Genomic DNA, 20209 nt, shown 5'->3' on the forward strand with positions numbered 1-20209 from the left:
CTCAGAAGATGGTGTCAGATGTACACTGAAACTGTAAGATGAAAAATAATTCTAATTTGGACACATCATCAATATGTGTCTTCCGTGTTCAGTTACTTGGAATAACTGTTATTTAGTAACATCCACATTTTATAAAATACGTGTAAAAATATTAAGAAAGAAATGTAAATCAAAGGTATGTGGTATATTTTCATTGCATTGATTAAAAGATTTATATACTTTCGTAACTGCATTATTGTAAAGTTCCTTTTTTGGTATTACTGTGCTGCATTTCTAATTTTTCTGTAATGTATACTTGATTAAAGGAAAATAAAAGTAGTTGTTATAAATGCTGTGTAATTTCTGATCTACATTGCATACCACCTCAGTTCCATTGTTATAGAAACAACACTGCATGGTTACGATAGCTATAAACACACCACCTTGATTCTGCTTCATATCAAACTTCACAGAAGATAAGACAAAAGTATTATTAGAAACATTTCCATTATCCATTTAAAGAAGTATTGAAATGGTTACTGGAACTGTTTCTAATAATACCTTTGTCTTATCTTCTGTGAAGTTTAATATGAAGCAGAATCAAGGTGGTGTGTTTATGCGTGTTGTTTCTATAACAATTCCGAAATTGTTCCACACACTATGCTAGATTGTTCTGTCAACAATCTAGCATGGTAACAGCAAACATACTTTATCTTCAATATTACAATACGGCATGGCTACCATAGCAATATAATATGGTTATAGTACCTATGCAGGTTGTTCCATCTACCATCTTACATGGCTGCTTCAACAAGACGTTCTTGTTCACATAGCCATACCGTATTGTAGATATAGTCATATAATATTGCAACTACAGCAATATAGTATGGTTACATGAAGTATAAAATTTGGTGCAGCTACCCTGCTATATGGTTGTCTCAATAAGACAGTATTGTTAAAATAGCCATACGGTATTGTAGGTACTGTAATTTAGTCTTGCAAATACAACAATATATAATGGTTACAATGACTATACGGTATGGTTGTCCACCTGTTGTCCAACTATCTAGTATCTTTGCAATACCTATACGGTATAGTATTCGAACGAATATGGTATTGTAGGCAGAGCTATAAAGGTATAGTTGGGATGTAGCTGTATTGTAATCTGCATGGTAATATTGACTATTAACTCCGATTATAGTTAAATTTACAATACAGAAATATGGTACTATTGCACATATGTATGGTAACAATAACCCGGATTTAGTAGCCATACCTGTATGCTATTACTGGCCATAAGCATAGCTGTCCCTATATAAGCAATACTATTCTGGTATTATTAACCATTTAATGGTTATGCCAACTATACCATTTTTTAGGGTGAAGGATTATATTTCACAAAAATGGATCCTGAAAGACGTCTGTTATCATCGCTTCCTCCGGGCCAATGAAAATAAAAATTAAATTATAAAGAAAGTAGTGATTACAAAAGTGGTTTCATATCTTCAGAAGTACCGCTATTGATTTGCCCCCCTTCCCCCCTATTCCAAGGGTCTGCGCACGCCTGTGGTTGAGACTTATTACTTTTTAACCTCTTTTAAGCAGAAATAGTCGCAAGTATCCTCCAGTCGATTGTTTCGATACAATGAGCGCTGATTTGTCTATCGTTCCCAGGAGTGAAAGCTGAGACCAAACAATTGAAGGTTAACTTTGAACTTGGCTTTTGGACGCTCTGAGTGGAACGAAAGTGCTTCGAAGCTCCTTAATCTCGATCAGTAGTTCTTGAAGTGACCGGACGTATCTCCACCTCGCTCTCGGACTTTGCTTTGTTTACGGTTATGTATGGAAGGTTAATGCATATTGTAATAAGGCGATTTGGCTGCGTTCTTGGTTTTGATATAATGCATAGTTCTTCAAGTTCACTACTAGTGGAGAACAGTAAAATTATTAATATTTCTTTGGATGTTATGGACGATGTACAGTGCAGTCCCTGTTATCCGAACATCCGGTTAATCCGAACAGAGGCCTATTCCACCATTGAACTTTGTAACTTTTCACTTTGCAAAATTTTCAAGAAGAAAAGTTCCACTATTTTTGAGGAACTTTGTAATTTGATGTTCTGTAACAGCAAACTTGCAAAGTCTTTGCAAAGTGACAGTTAAATTTAGAAGTGCGACTTTAGGCGCTGTATTTGCAAGGATTCGTAATAGGAGTTTTAGTCAATTGTGGGAAGAAAAGAAGTTGAGAAGAAACTAGCAGTTCTTCAGGTGATGAAAGAGAAACGTTATATATTATTTGGATCTTTTAAAGACAGCAAATTGACGAAAAGTTTGAAACAAAACGCATGGACAGAGGTCTTGGAGAAAGCAAAATCTGTAGAACTTACTGCAGAGGACAGAAACTGGACCGTGACAATTTACACGGCTTATGGAAAAGTGGAGCATTAGTAAGTACTCTAGTTTCATTTGTAGTCGGCTTATGTTTAGCAGAAGGGGTCCAGCAATTCTTTCTAAAAGATATTACAATTTCTATTCACATTCCCTAACAACACAATTACATAGCAGGCATATGCCTATGATGTTCCTTCAGGTACATGGGAATGTGTCTAGTATGTACCTTATGTACCTCAGAGAGAAATCACATGGATGGCAAGTGATAGTCACAGTCTATGTCCACCCCTAGGCACATGCCTGACATGTACCTGGGGAACGTGCCTAGTATGTTCTAGTTATGTTCCTCATCATCAATGAACCACAAAATTACTCCCCAAAATATGATAAATCGCCTATATGCGTAATGTGTTTACATTAAGGTGAGACTAAAAAACACTTCAAACAAGTAAAAAAAATGAACTGCAGAGTGGGCATGAACCACGAACCTTTGGATTTTTAACCGCGTGCTCTACCCACTTGGCCACGGAGGCGACGAAGACAACGTCGCTTGTAGAGGGATAAATTACTGAGGTCTTTTGAATTTTGCTAATCAGAGTGCTCCTTTAACTGCGCATATTCGACGATAACCGTTTGGGATCAGATAAAGTCTACTCGTCATGTAATTTTATAACAAAATGACAAGTGTCTATTTACCTTATTTCATGGTTCTTCCATATTCACTTTCAAATGATCGGCGACAGACCGACAGTTGCCATCTAATAAAGTGATGCATTTGTTGCTTCTAATACACAGTCGCTTAGAAAAAGAAGCAACAAATGCATCAAATGTGGGGGATTAATTTAGAACACCTAAATGTAGCATGCCTCGCACATCTTGTGCTGTTAGAGTATTTGAAACAGTATGTACACTCATATTCAAAATGATTGTCGCATATCTATAACTGTCTTCTTATAAGAATATAATTTGATAATGATTTTGCAGGGTACTTTTAATACTGATGTTATGTGTATAATCGGAAAATGTATATTTGTGATAAATTTCAAAGGAAAAGAATTATAAATACGAAAATGAAAAAGAGTAAAAGAAAATGCTGCTAAATGGATAAGAAAGTTTTATTTTCGTTTTGTTGTTCTAATTTACTGCTGTTGTTACCGCCTGGAGTTGGGTCGCTGTTTGGGCGGACATTTATTTGTAACCCATGCAGTTCGTGTAATCTGTTCGCTGTCCGTGGCTCGTGGTACTACCAATAAGTATCTTCCTGATACTTTAACTTACCTGGACGGGACGATGAAGGACCTCTCCAAGAAAAGGTTACAAACTGTTTCCAAATCGCTCGTCGGTCTCAATAATATGAGCATTAGGTGCCGAGAGGTTCGGGTGTCTCGTCTCGGAAACCTCACGGACGATCAGACGGTCATCCAGACCATAACGCACACAAACATCACTCATGCAAACAACGAAAACACACTGGATTAAATAACACTATACTTATTTATTAGAACGCTATTGTAAAAAAAAAAAAAAAAATAGCGAAGAGGAATGGACACAACACTGAACACTAAATATATATAATAATTTTCGTCGCTGAAATCACACTTTGCCCTTTTCAGGCAATATAGCCCTTTATATATATATGATTATAATTCAGATATCACTACAAATGCTTCTCTCACACCATTGACACACTTGGGGGATTAGCACTGGGGAAAAGTTGTCTGGATCGTCCCACGATGAATCCAATTGCTGTGCCAACGATCCCGCGGCGTAAAGATGCGTCTTCAGCAAATAAAAAAAGGTCTCCACAGTGGAATGCTGATGTTGGAGAACGCGTGTATAACTTTTTAAACGCACAAGGTCTGCGGACCTGGGACTTCACTAGTTGGGGCTAGCCGTAATAAAACGTCCTTCACCGGCTAATAGCTTGTGCCCCTTAACAAAAAGTTACATTTGAAGCTCGACGCGATATGCGTGGTTACGGCTTCCAGACCTGGAGTCAAACTCCTCGAGCACCCAAGCTCAAGGTACGGGTTGCAATGGTCAACTGAAAAGTGTTGGCAGTTCATTTAAAAAGTCACTCAGTTAACTCACCTGTATGCACATACAAACAGAATATGGAAAAGAATTTATGTTAATTTTAGTCAACTGCCTATAATGCACTAGACACGGCGATAACACTGGCGTGAGAAAGTACAGATAACGAACTGCAAAAACTGTGAGGCTGGTGCCACTTTGGCCACTGGGACATCTGGTCAGCCCGTATTTCTCTAATCTATTGTAATGTTTCCATAAGCGATTAAAGAAAGCACTTAATTCAGTTCCCAATAACTATAGAATATATACTGTGCATATAATGAGTCAGGGAGAAACACTGAAATGGTTCGTCACTAACTGAAATGTTCTCACCAAAAACAATGTTTTAAATATATATATATGAAAAAACGATGAAAGACTTCTTTGTCCAATTGTGTGGGAAAGAAGCAATTCCCGCCAAATAAAGAACTTATGTGCGTTGCAGAATAAAGTATAAATCGAAAATAATGATCACTGTCTTCAAGAAATATAGAGGGCGTCCACAAAAAATACTTCTATAACCTGGTGGCGGTTATACTGTTTTGACATGAAATTTGCACCATACATGTCTTCGCTGATTATACACATACTAACATTATAAGAAATACCAGGCGGATTCGTTATCAAATTATATTCCTACAACAATATATTTATAGACATGTGACAATAATTTTGGACATGAGTGTACATAAAGGACGTACCTAGAATATGACAGATACAAGGATGTTATAAAATAGAGGATCTGCCCATATGTACCTTCATCCTATTAAATCAATGAAGCAAAAAAAAAAAAAAAACAACCGAGCATCGGCACGCCTGATTGGCTACTCTCGTTTTCGCCATCGTCTGATTGGCTACTTTCCTTTCCACCGTGACTGTTAGCTCAAAATATTGCGATCCTATTGGGCGGAGTGGGCAGAGTAGGGGTGGCGAAAGATTTTGTTGTAAGGTCAGATCCTCTATTTTATAAGATCCTTGGACAGATATATGTCCGAAGTGACGACATAAAAACAAATGACTGTTAGAGTGCGAAACTGAGCCAGGTATATAAATGCTATATTTGTGGTACATAGTTGCAAATATCAATTAGGTGTAACAAGTACCTAAAACTGTAGGTAGCTGAGGTACATACTTAGCACATGAATATCATATGTGCCAAGTACAGGGTATCTAAAAAGTAGCTGAGACACCTGAATGGCACACGCCTAGCACATCCTGTGCTGTTAGGGTTAGGTTAGGTTAGATGAGGACATATTTTTCGAACTGGGGGGCCGGAATATTTTGCTTAAATTTCGTGCTTTCATGCTATATTTTCTGTATCTTTTGATGGTTTAGGTACGTTAGATTAGTTTAGGTTACTTTGGGTTAGTTTAGTTTAGGTTAGGGTAGGATATTTGGATTTGGTGGGCCAGAGTTCTTTGCTTAAAATTCGTACTTTCTTCCTATATTTTCTGTGTTTCTGATGGTTTAGGCTAGGTTAAATGAGTTTAGGTTAGGTTACGTTATGTTAGTGCTTAGTAATTACACTTACGTAACATCAACTCATTTCTCCTGTAACATGGTGATTTTACCTGATTTTGGCCCCCAGTTCCAAAATTATCCTGGCGAGTTAAGGTTAGTTTATGTTAGATTATATTAGTGAAGGGGTCCAGCATAATTTCCAAAAAAAAAAAAAAGATATATAATTTCGCTTATTTCCACTAATATTAGGTTAGTTCAGGTTACTTTATGTTAGATTAGGCTAGATTTGGGTACATTATGTTAGGTCTAAGTAGTTGCATCATCCATTTCTCCTGTAAATTATCTTTTTTACGTGCTTCTGTACACCTTCTGCTAAACATAACCCTTTTAGTCTATAATGTAATTGCATAGAATGAGTACTCGACATCGGGTTCACTCGAGCGGGCGATTCTACCAAATAGAAAATTTATAGGTAAAATACGATGTGAAATTTTTTTTGTGAAGGAATGAGAGTGTGAATATAAGTAATTACTGTCAGAACATAGCATATTGAAACAAATTTTGAGTGATACTAAAAGTATTGTATATGTAAGCGTGCTCTTCCACTACCCTCGTTTATGCGCATACCTCCATAAATATTCCGTTAGCAAAGCTATAATGTGGTTTTAACGGTCTCTAAAGAAAATCTATGCAAATAATAGTTTACTCTTGAGTGTTTGAAGATGATTTTTTGTTTTAAAGATTACTTTTTCGAAAACTGCTCGGTTTTGCAAAAGTAGATTTACTCTTGAAGGTGGATTTTTTCATACTATTTTCACAGAAAGTACACAGGCAGTCTTACTCATTATTTAGAAATATTTAAGTAATAACATTTATTATTTTATTATTATTAATATTTATTATTGTTAACCTGTATTATTTTACCTAATTAATGGGAACTAGAAAGTTTAGTGCAGTTGTTCAGTATTATTCGAAAGATCTTGTCCACCTACCTTGCTTTAAAATGTCACATTCTGGCAACCTTAGATACAAGTTTCTAATAAGTTTGCTCTGTATTCTTCTTATTATTATTATTGTAGTGGTATTAGTAGCAACTGTATTTGGCCTCAATTTACTGTTATTTTCAGGCCTCTTAGTAGTAGTTTTTATACTATACTTTTGGCACCTCTGCTCAGCGACAGTAACTTAGTCGGCAGAATATTGACTTCAAATTCGAATGCTCATTGATTCAAATCCCGCGACCAGTGATTCTTTAAAAAATGTTTGTTTTTCCTCAGTTATATCAGAGAAGTACAAGAATTCAACATAATATCTTCAAATGAGTTTATGGAAGACTTCTTTGTGCATTCTTCACCCCTTCTGTTCTGGCCTGAACGAGATTTCTAAAAGTTACACGTACATAATTAAATTAATGAATTAAGTTAAAATTAAACCAATCAAGGATAATGAGGTGTAAATTCAACCTCAATTTAAAAGTTCTTAAATTATACTAGGGCCATTTACATTTAATTCTACTTCCCAGTTTTATTTATAATTTTGTGGTACGTATTATGAAAGAAGAAACGGCTGGTTCAAATAAAAAAAAACTTGATTTTTTCCATCATGGTATATAATCTCGTATATTCATGTTTGATGGTCGCTAGTTTCATGTAATAGAAACAGAAATAGACAAAGTAGTGCTGTTTCTTTTCTTATATTAGAATTAATTATTTTATTAAAATAATAACAAGTATATTTGTGACAGATGTAAAGGGGCCAATTTCAAAATTACGTTTTTCGTAAAACGCGTTTAAAATTTTTCACTGTATTGTTTCAATGTATTTCAACCAACATTATTCGGAAAATCATTTCTAACTGGTCCATGCTGACACTTGCTCTTCCTGCACAAGATAATATGCATTTAAAATTGACAACAATTATTTTTTCTTTGTTTCAAAAAAGTGGCATTGGCCCGTTTAGATTAAAGCCACACACACACACACACACACACACACATATATATATATATATATATATATATATATATATATATATATATATATATATATATATATATATATATAACAGTGCCATATTTTAATTTCGACTGACGACAAAAACTTCAAATATCAGTTCATCCCAAATTCGGATATATTTTTTTTTAATAGAGTAGTAATACACATATTCTCTCCATTTTTCTTTACTACTCAAGTAATGCTTTTTACTACATACATTTCTTTTTCCTAGGCAAAACGTGACAAATCCAGGAAGACCGGACATCAGGGTGGAGCAGCTACTAAGCTGGATCCAGTAGATGGATTTATTTTTACAACACTAGCGGACGACAACGAAGTTATAGATGGGCTGTCCTTCTAGAATCATATGCAGAAGTGCGGCTACCAGAACAAAGCCCTGCTATTGAAATCGAAGATTTCCACATTCCTGAAGTTGTTATGTCCGAAATTGATCTGAGCGATCCAGCGCCTACAAGTTCTAACAGTATTCCTTTAAAGAAGAGAAAGTATGCCAGACAGTCGAAGGAAGTGCATCCGAGAAAGAGAAGTTGAAACTCGAATTGTTGTGTGTTGAAATTTGCCATGAGAAGTTAAAGGCGTTGAAACTAGAAAAGGAACTGGGTCTTCCCCTTCAGAATTTACGGAAGAACTGGCAAAAAAAGCATCAGATACATTTCAAATTGTCAATGCGGAAGATGCGGACTTACTGTAAGTGCTCCCTTTAAGAAATGAAAATGAGAAGTAAAAACTTTTTGTCACGGTTATCTTCCTTGAATTCCTGTTTTCGTGATATTGGCAAAGACATTTGAGTGTTCTTGTTTTCATATCCAGGGCGTTTCAAAACAATACCGAAAACATTCGGGAGGTGATTCCTGTCACCAAAATAAGACAAAACTAAGACTAACCTGTGGTGAAAAGTGCGGAATTACATTCTGCCAAAAATGTGGAAAAATGAACTTTAAATATCCTCAGCTCCACCACTATGTGTCCCATTGTAGTCGGGTCAAGACATCATTATGCCCTATCCGAATATTCATGTTTGAGAATCCTCCGGTACTTGCGCAACGATTCTCTGAGAGTTAAGAGTATTTAGAAAATTTGAAATATTCCCGAACTGCATCTCTAGAAATTGTAGCGCAAGTACTGAATAATTCTGAAAGATGCATTTTTGGATAGAGCACTAGTTCCTAAGTGATATCTTGACCCAACTACGATAACTACCTATAAAGTTCTTTTTTTTTTTTACTTTTTTGGTAGCCTATATCTCCCTAGCTGTGTACTTCTGATTACAGGTTGGTCTATACTGTTTTTTTCTGTCAAGAATCACCACCCAAATATTGTCGGTGTTGTTTAGAAATATTCTATATATCTTACTTAGAATTAACCGGTTTAACTGAAAATAATTTAAACATAACTGTATGAGAGCATTCAAATTTGAACGTACTTTGTTTTCGTTTAATGAAACATGTCTGAGGCAGATTTATTATTATTATTACTATTATTATTATTATTATTATTATTATTATTATTATTATTATTATTATTATTATTATTATTATTATTATTATTCATGAACAGAAAAAGAATTTAGAGGTATAAATATATTGAAAGTTGAAGAATAGGGTATAGAGTTACAAATTACAATGTATAGTGTGATTTTTATTTTGGAGAATGATTATTCTTTTCATCAACATCAAACATGACATAAATGCTTATGTTAAAATCTGTGCATGACGAATAATTAATGTTCCTGTTATAAAAAAGATAATACAGTGTTTGTGTGAATTATGTTTTACATACATTCCTATTACATTTTGCATGAATAAAGTACTTTCTAAAATTATGATAATCCTTTTTTTAAAGATTGCTAAACTCCGTTTTAAATTTTGCCAATAAGTAAACAGTCAACAAAACAGCTGGCGTAACTGAAAACTTTCAGATGTGAACTTAATTATTTCACTTCTTGTGTTTGTTTTATTTAATTTATTTTCCCTGTGCTCGATTTTGTGAAGTAGTAATTATTGAGTTAATTTATGTGTTCCAATAAGTAAATTTGCTCCTATTATTTAGACTAAGTTCTTTTACGTCCAGTATTTAACAAGTTAGTGGTAGTAATTTGTCAGTATGAAATGCTATGGTAACAGTTTCATAAGCGTTATTTATTTTGAATTGTGTTTCTTCTTAATCAAGTATTTCTGCAAATAGAATATTTCGCAATCGCTCTCATGACGCACATGTTAGTTTATTATGAACAGGTACAGAATAACTTAAAAAGAGTATATTTACTGAATGCATTTTGTACAATAATTTATATATTTACACACCCGTAGTTAGTATCGTGTCTTGCAACAAACAAATCATGAGTTTACGTGGGTCTTAGGGATTTGTTCTGTGCTCTGGACTTAGGTAGTGTTTCTACTTGTGTATTTGCCAAGTGTACATCTGAGTAATTACAGTGCTACTTTGTTAATGCTGTTACTAGTGTCTTACACAGTAATGGAAGCGATTCCTTTTCTACTAGTGTCTGAGGAAGTTTTCATACTTTTTGTTACGTAATTATCATTTAATTTTGTTAATGAATGCCCCTGACGAGGAGTCATTGAAATGTAGCGTCAGTGCGCTGTCTTAATATTTGGATACTTCAGTTAGTACAAAAATTTCTACTTCTATTTTCATTAAAATGAATCCTATTACGTCATTAAGTAATACAACAACATCCCAGTTAACAAATTCCAAGAAATGTACATGCTGTGCATAACACGTTGCTCGAGGTATACTTACAATAGGTTTATATTGCTCATCACACATTTAGAATATGAAACAAGTCTTAAAATGAAAAACAAATACGTATATTAAACAAATAAAAGTTGAAAAAAGAAAGAAATCATAGAAGTTGAAAAAAAGAAAACGTAATACATACTTCTTTAATTGAAAATGAAATCTTTCCATTTTACGTCCCACGATTATGTTATCGATGATGTTTAGAAACATTCAGTGGTGCTATTCAGCCGATTCACACCGGTTCGCAAGAATCGGTTGTTAAAATATTTCGAGTTCGCAGAACCGTTTGTTATACCCAAACATAACAGTAAATTTTAACTACATATAACCAGGTAGAGTAAATTTTAGTTTACATATCTTTGTTTTTAAAAGTTCTTACAGCTACAGAGTTAAACATGTGATCTCTGAGAACAAGGTATAAGCGTTTATTTCTTAATCTCAAATGCTCAAGACATCAAGAATGAGAACTGTGATCACATGAGTGTAGTGGTAAGAGTTAATTATATTTGAAACACATACATACCATTATTAACAACTGTCGATCCATTTCTGGATTAATGTCTTTCCAATATTGTTTGACAACCATCTAACTTGGATAATTTGTTTCCAAGATACTAACAGTACTACCTATTTCGTCATACCACTTTGTATCATGATGCTGTGTAGTCGTCTACTTGACACTTATGGCATCCAGTAAAAATGTGCTTCTAACTATCTTATATGGTTTGTTTCTTAAGAGAGTTATATCTAAGCATCTACTATCTCTCGCTCTCTCTCGATATATATATATATAACCGGTTGTTGAAAAATTAGAATAATACTACTGGAAACATTCTGTATGTGTTACGGAGGGTTGGTCAATTTAAACGAAAAGGATTTAAACCTTACTGTGTGAGAGGCAAGTTTTTTCTTACTCAGGAACATAACAAAAAGTTTCGAGATATGAATGTAATTGAAAGGTGAAGAACATGGTGTAGAGTCACAAATTACAGTGTATAGTGGTATTTTTGTTTGATAGATCAATCAATAAAGCAATAACAATATAGAGTTATCTTTTCAAAACAAAATGTAGGCGCTATTTATGGAACTAATATGTGTAGTAATTTACCAGCAGTTCTTTTCCAGTAATCCTGTAATACATTTATGTGCAGTAAAGAGCGAATCATATTTTTCCAAGTGATAAAGAAAAGTGAAATGTTTTAAATCTAGTAGGTCAGGGTACCAAATGTTCTCTTTACCCGGATATAGCCACTTTTTTCCTCTATGGAAAATTCACGAATAAGGTACATGAGATTTAAGTTGATTGTGAACGGCGCATCCACTAGGCCAACTTTTAGAGAATTCCATTCTATTAACTAGGGGACGCAAGCGCACTTACTACTGCTTCAATTGTCGCTACAGGAGATTCTAAGGACTACTGTGCACCTTGTAACCAACCTATGTGATTTTTTGTTCATTGTGAACGGCTCCATTATGAGCTTGTATCGTGCTTATGTAAAAATACATGGTTCAGAACTACAAATTTTAACTTAAGGGTGCAGCACAAATATAAAACAAAATAGTTAAACTATCCCAACACTCTAATAAATATACTTAACAAACACAAAATCTGTAAAATCAAAGATTAAGCAGTTTAGGTTAGGTAAGTTATATCAACATGTGCACAAGAGGTATAATGGTTTTGTCATACGCATATAAGGAATAATTCAGGAAAAGTATCTCAGAAGGTTATTTAAACGTTCAATTGCAGCCGGTTGGGCTACGTTCTCCTCCTCGACATCGGCGGTCCCATCCCAGACAGCACAATGCACGTACAGTGCCCGTATAGTACATGTACAATTGCACGGATGCAACACGTGCATCATCTATATAAATGCACGCCTGTACATGTGATGCACATAAGTGCTATAAGTGTCATACATATATTCAAAAGTTTTAATAAATAAATATTTCTGATAAAGTAGAAACACGGAATACCAAAGCTCTACAATTGTTTCTGATATTTATGAAGCTTATTATCAAAACGTCCCTTGTCCATCCAACAAAAATTTTGGCAAATCGAAAAAAACTAATTATTTTAAAATGTTATAAAACATTATAAAATTTGGTGTAGAAATTCTTTAAACCATTATTGCCTTATTTTATAAACAAATTCCATTATTCAAGACACAAGTAATGATAATAAAGGTTTAATTTTGGACAAGAGACATTTTGAAACTAAAAAATGGACAAGGGACGTTTTGAAAACAAATCTATCAGACAAGAGACAATTTGATACAAAATACTGAAAATCTGGAATTATTTTCTTCTTCTTGATTACCACTCATATCTATGAAAATGAACTGCGATACTCCACAGACGTCTGACAAATAATTTTTCTAAGTGCTTTCAAACTTCAAGCACCAATTTCACTAAGAAATAAGTGGAACAATATGGCTGATATGACTTCAACAATGTAATCAGTAAAATATAAAGTTATCGCACAAATCTTTTGTCAATTATCTCGGTTGAGCCAAAGGTACCAACCAAGTAGTTCGTGGACATAATATCCATTAAATGTTCTAGATATATATATATATATATAAAGAGAGAGAGAGCTGGTTGTTAAGAAAATAGAACTGCACTACTGTGTAAAACATATAGGGCCTTATGTAGTCTTTTTGACGCGTGATTAGTGCCATACTAAAGAGTTCGACTAACATAAGTTTATTGCAGCAGTCATGCCTTTAGTATGATTATAATCATACGTTGAAACGACTCTGCATAGGCGGATAGTAACAAAATTCTAATTTATCCTAGAATGTATGCAACATAAGCTGTAAATAACAAAGTATTAAATTCGCAAGGATTTAATAAAGATAAATTCGGAAGGATAAATTGGAGTGTTACATACATTATTCAAATGTTTACTATATGTAAGCATTTATTAATTTTATCTATGGATGATGATTAAAACTTGTTGAATCATAAATGTTTTATTGAAGTTAGAAAATTGTTTAAAATATTATACCAACTTGAAAATGCGGAGCTTATTATCAAAACTTCTCTTGTCCACTTTTTTTGAAAATCGATATATCAATATACACGGAATCATCAAATAATTATTTACATCTTTGCACTTTTATTTCTGGTCAAAACCTCCCAGAACGCAGAGAAAAATGGATTTGAAATATGCACTTTTATTCAAAACGTCTCTTGTCCACCGCAAAATGGCGGGCACCTTACAGCAATAAAGTTTCGAAGCAAAACGTCCCATGTCCATTCCCACTTGAACACGATTCTTGCTGTTTTATTTCAAACTGTCTCTTGTCCATGGATTTTCCTCAGCAATTACTTGACGCAAAAGTGCATTCATTATTGCTTTCTAGAACATTTAGTGGATATTATGTCCACGAACTACTTGGTTGATACCTTTGGCTCAACCGAGATAATTGACAAAAGATTTGTGCGATAACTTTACATTTTACTGATTACATTGTTGAAGTCATATCAGCCATATTGTTCCACTTATTTCTTAGTGAAATTGGTGCTTGAAGTTTGAAAGACGTGTGTGGAGTATCGCAGTTCATTTTCATAGATATGAGTGGTAATCAAGAAGAAGAAAATAATTCCAGATTTTCAGTATTTTGTATCAAATCGTCTCTTGTCTGATAGATTTGTTTTCAAAACGTCCCTTGTCCATTTTTTAGTTTCAAAATGTCTCTTGTCCAAAATTAAACCTTCATTATTCATTACTTGTGTCTTGAATAATGGAATTTGTTTATAAAATAAGGCAATAATGGTTTAAAGAATTTCTACACCAAATTTTACAATATTTTATAACATTTTAAAATAATTAGTTTTTTTCGATTTGCCAAAATTTTTGTTGATGGACAAGGGACGCGGACGTTTTGATAATAAGCTTCATAAATATCAGAAACAATTGTAGAGCTTTGGTATTCCGTGTTTCTACTTTATCAGAAATATTTATTTATTAAAACTTTTGAATATATGTATATTTTAAAAAGAAATTAGAATGTAGAAAGGGAAGTATATATGTTTGAATTCATGTTTGATGTATACTTGCTTATTAATTAGAGTTTTATAATAAGACAATGTTATAAAATAGAGAGAATAGAGAAGGTACGAAGCGAAATAGAAATTAATTTGAAAAGCCTCGTCGTTTCGTTACCTTATTCGAATTCGAATCTGTTACGACAGCTGCTGGATGTAATGTGTTTGTTTACTTAATTTAAAGAGATGTGATTGCCTTTCAGTGTTAAAGTATTATACCCTTTGTAATTAATGAAGGCACTTTAATAAGTGAGCTTTCCGATAAACATCAACAATATTCTGTATAATGTGTGAAGATGTTTTAGAATGTGCAGCTTTCACATAGGTGAGTGTTTTGTGTAAATGGAGCTTCATGTTGTAGTTAAAAATAACCCCAGCTTCCTGCAACTTCCACTAAAGTACTGAAAACTCACTATGTCAAGGAATTCTTGATAGGTGATCATTTGGAGCACTATACGAAGCGGAAAAATCCGAAGTTGGTGAAATATATGAAGGAATTGTAAAATTTGCAGTGTAGATATTAAGCATCAAGGAGAGATTTATATAACAGAAAACTCAGATTCCGTCGGGCCAGTATTATCATGCCTTTTTTTAAACTCTTAATTCTACATGCCGATACGTCATTTCGAATAGGTAAAGTTTAAGGGCGCCACAAGAAATAATTGTTTTAAAATTATGGGTTAACTTTAAAACGCCCGCTCCAGCTGGTATACTCACTCACAAATGAGAAGTTACACTATTAATTTTGTGAAAATGATAAAAACTTCCCTAACCTTAAGGTAACCCGTTCCTACCCCTACCCTACTTATTCTTATCTTACTCTACTCTATCCTGCCCTACTGTACTATACCCTTTTAAAGCGGTCCTACTTACCGATAAGCAGCTGGAACGTGTATTGTCAAGTTTACTCTTTATTACCATTGCTACGATCGTGTAGGTTAAGTGTACTTAAAACTGTTGTTAAGAATTTCCTTCATATCTTCGACGATATTATATCTAACTTAGCATAGATGAAGTAGTACAACCTGTCACCAAGATTAATTATTGAAAAATTTAAATTCTTTTGCGATTTGCGGATAAATAAAGCGTCCGCACATATGCCACAAGAGCTACAGTGAAAAAAATCTTAGACAACTTGTACCGTACCAAGTGGTTACGAAAAAGCTCGAGTACTGGTACTTTATAACAGTCAGAGCAGAACGAAACTGGTGGACCAAATTGTAGCGTCAGGATGCGTACGAGCGGAGCACCCGCATCAGCGTATGTGGGGATGCTCGTAAGGTAGTGAAAACATGTGCAGTTCTAACAGTGATGTGAGTTGCTATCACAGTTGTATTTGTTTCACAGGTGCACGATATTATTAGATACATCACTCGAAAGAATTATCGAGGGCCGCGGTGGCTCAGTGGTAGAGCGTTCACCTGTGGTGCTTGGGGTCCCGGGTTCGATCCCAGCCCACGCTAAGTAAACTTAGTAGTGGACAAACACTGTGTGTGTGGGGGGGTTTCCTCGGGGCTCTCCCGTTTCCTCCCACTTTCTTCATTTCATTCATTACTCATCATCACCGTCTCCTTTACCCTTACCGACATATCTGTGCGACGTAAAACCCAAAGATTTCATTTTTTTTTCCGAAAGAATTATCGAAAACATAATTCTGTCTCATTTTTTTTTCTTATTGTGCTTTAATAGATTTACACAAGGCGACATAATAATACCCTACTTAACAGGTAGACGAAATTCAAAGGAGCCATCAGAAGTAGTTGTTGAAAAATTGGATTCTTTCACGATTTGCGTATAAATACACCCTTTGTACACATGCCATTAAAGCTACAATGAAATAAATAAATAAAGCTGTGTTAGGTGACCACTATAAAACAAGAATGTTATTTAAACCAGCTCAGCGGAGGGCGAAGCTAGTGGACCCGCCAGTGGGTATTACATAGCAGGGAAGTGAAAACCCAGTTTTTCTTTAAAAAAAAAAAAAAAAAAAAAGTCCAGTGGGTTTTATTGGGTAATGTTGGGTTTGATTAAATTTTCTGCTCATATTTAAAGCTATATTCCTACTTAAAATACCATTTAAGCATTTATGTTCTACTGTACACGTAAAATTATATAATTTCCTTTTGGGACCGCGGTAGTTCACGTCTGGCTCGGGTTCCTAATTCGATCCCAGCTTCCGCCAAGTGCGTTTTGTGGTGGTCATACATCGTGTGCATGTGTTTCTCGGGATTCTCCCGTGTCCTACCATTTTCGTCATGCCATTATTATTACCCATATCAGCACAGTCTCCCGTAGCCCTAGTGCATAATCATGAGACATTGAACTAAACTTAGAAATAATAACAAAATTAAAATGATGCACAAGGAATCCGTGAAGTCCCACGCGTTTCGTGGGACACACTTCGCACCATTGAAGCTCATTTATATTTCGATTTCTAGGAAGAAGGAACTACACAATTTTCTAGAGTAAGAGGTGGTGCCTTCCATTTCAATTCAGGCAGAGCATGTACCATCACCATCTCAGATATTGTTGGAACTCTTTTTTTATAGCAACTAGACATGTTTTTAAGAGACCCATATTTTTTGTTTTGTCGAAAAAAATTTTCACGCCAAGTAATGGGCCATCAAAGACGGGGAATACAATTTATGAATTGTAGAAGACATGAAAAATGGTTAACTTCGGTGCTCCACCATTCAGCTATGGAGACAGGTAGAGTTATAATTCTTGTTGTGGTATGTACATAGGGGTATAAATAAACTATATTTTATTATAGTTTGGTTTGCGCATGCGTATCTTTTTTTTTTTTTTTACATAAATTAATAAATGAACGTCAGTTTATCTGAAAAGTCAAAGTTTACGAATTTTTTTTCGAGCACTTCCGGTTCGAATTTTAAAATTCTGTTTTCACGGTTGATAAGACCTAGTTACCCGCTTTCCGAAAAAAATTTTGTATCGCTTCCGTGAGCAATCGTTTCGTCGCAAAAAATTCCAGAAATTGTAAAATTTTCAAAAATCGCCATTTTCTCGAAAACACCACCTTTTAAAATTCTGAAATTTTGTCATATGGTTCAACTTTACATGCATAATAAACACACCAAATACCATTCTCGACCAATGCTTCATGAACTAACTATAGCCTTTTGAAGTTAGCGAAGTTTCGTTAACTTTGATGTCACAGTTAGCAACACTGGAAACACTAAAAGTGCAGTGACTTGATGATGTTTGTGGTTCACATTAATTAAATGAAGAATAAAAGGTTTTCCTGACTGTTTTTTTTTTATTATTTTGATTAAAAAGGCTCCCTGAAATAGTAAAGTAAGTCTCCGCCCTTCTCCGTTTTTTTTTTTTTTTTTTTTTTTATTCCGAAGTAATCTGAGATGGAAATTACGATTACGAAACACACAAATTTTAAGTTTACTTGAAATGGCCATCCAATAAATTCTGATGATCTATAAAAAGCCGAAACTATCAGCTCAGTGATTTGGAATGCTCCAGACAAAGTCTCAATTAAGTGGGATGTTATTACTGTGATCGAAAAAGGACAAAAAGTCAAAAAGGTTTTCTAACGAGCTCCATCAAAGAAAGTAGGGACTTTTTAAACAGAACAATTCCAGCATAAGAATGGGTCACTCGGAATTTTATAGTATTCGACTAAAGTGGGTCAGTCCGAAACCTGCGAAAGAAGTGTGTGTATTGTGCAAATTTTAAGTCAGCTGCTACTGCCTGAAAACAAATCAAAGGTGCAGCCTGTATTGAAGTTGTCATCAGTGATCTATTTCCTTTAGTAGTATGATCCATAGAAAATGACAGCTGTCTTCAAGAGTGTGGTGATTGTCCTGCAGTGAAAGAAATAAGTGTGGAGTTTTTAATTATTGATCCTGAGGAAAATGGAAGTGTTACGTATGCCATATGGGAAAACAATGATCTCGTTAAAAAACTCTGCCACTTTCTGTTTTCATATCGTACATTGCTGGTTTAAGAGTTGTAATTCATGACAACATCAAGAAAATCCAAAGAGAATTAATTCCTACCGAAAAGCATCGTATAAAATTAAAGATACAAACTGGACTGTTATTCTGCAAATTGAAATTCAGAGTTATCACCTGAATATGAAACAACTGACAGTTTTGTTGTAATAAGCGACGATAAAACACACGATTTGGCTCATGTATTCATAGCCATAGACAAGATTCTAAAATTACTCGAAGAAAGCGAAAATATAGGTTATAGAAAAAGGTTTGAATACGTGAAAATAAGTGAGCTCCCTCGTGGCTAAGCGGTTGGCGTACCCGCCTTTGGCGTAGAAGACCCGGGTGAGGTTTGGATTTCACGTTAATCCGTAGGTCCACATTTCATATAGCCTCGCTGCTGAGCGGGACGCTAAACTAAAATCAACTCAACTCAGCAACGTGAAAATAAGTGTCTACAATTTCCCAAACCGTGTCAGTGATTTCTGATGGTGCTGCATCCCACTTTGCTTTCAGATGTTCGAGATGCAGACAGGTCCGATAAAGCAGTGTTCTTGCAGTGAAACCGGCCATGCAAGGGTCTTTGCGACGGTATTGCGGGGAAGGGGGTGTAAAGAATGTGACAACGCGGCATAACGTTAGGCAAAAACAGATACACAGTATTAAAACCGCAGAAGAATTCGTGAGTATAGAGTACAAACTCCGGGTTCTCGTTTTGTTGCCTGAAACTGAATTCAACAACTTCAAAAAAAAAAAAAAAAAAAAAAAAAAAAAAAAAAAAAAAAAAAGGAAAGCAAGCATGCAACTGGTAACTGGTATTCAACGAGGTCACCTTTGGCTTTCGGAAATGGCAAAGTTTTTATGGCAATAACGGGTTACCATGAACTAACTTCATGCTTCCCCCAAAATCGAGCTTCTGCAATTCAAAGTGTAGATTTGAGAAGTATACAAAAAGGAACTTTTGTTACCTACATATACGTATGATAACCGGTGGTGCCTAGGAGAAATATGAATAAGTCATGAATTACGTGAAGTTAAAGTGCTGTTTATGCTTCCATATGGACCTTCAGCAGGGTACAGGTTTCAGAAGGGCGTAAGAGAAGTGAAAATAAGTGTTTTGTGGCTATCGACAATGTGCTACGCAGGAGCAGATCCAGGACGGGGGGGGAGGGGGGTTGTAATACTGGTACTTAGAGCTACTTTTAAGAGCTAAAAACTCGGGGATGAGTTTTATTTATATATAAAATAAGAAACTTTCTTTTTCTGGGGGGGGGAGGCGATCGACCCCTGGACGAGTTGTGAGTGCATCCATACCTATTGGAGCATCTGCACGGTTACATGCTATTAGCGAAGAAGACACCAATCAAGCAAATGATTGGTCCATGTGAAAAAAAAATCAGTGAAATTTTGTTTCCGGAGACCATTTTAAGTAAGTGAGCTTGAAATTTGTGTGTTTCGTAATCGTAATTTCCATCTCAGATTACTTCGGAATAAAAAAAAAAAAAAACGG

The 20209-nt window shown here is 34.8% G+C and overlaps 1 protein-coding gene across 3 annotated transcripts in view; it reads left to right on the forward strand.

Moving 5' to 3' along the window:
• The first annotated feature begins 14844 nt into the window (after positions 1 to 14844).
• RtGEF (Rho-type guanine nucleotide exchange factor) overlaps positions 14845 to 20209 on the forward strand; it is an 89540-nt gene continuing 84175 nt past the window's right edge. Inside the window, exon 1 of one of the 3 annotated variants that reach the window (XM_081768546.1) lies at positions 14845 to 15056. The gene's annotated coding sequence lies outside the window, so the exon portion shown is untranslated. Of the gene's footprint in view, positions 15057 to 15216; positions 15365 to 20209 lie in introns of those variants that run through there. The other 2 variants (XM_081768544.1, XM_081768545.1) reach the window with 2 other exon arrangements.

Source organism: Thermobia domestica, chromosome 8 (genome assembly GCF_964235325.1).
Source record: "Thermobia domestica chromosome 8, izTheDome1.hap1.1, whole genome shotgun sequence".
Lineage (NCBI taxonomy): Eukaryota > Metazoa > Arthropoda > Insecta > Zygentoma > Lepismatidae > Thermobia > Thermobia domestica.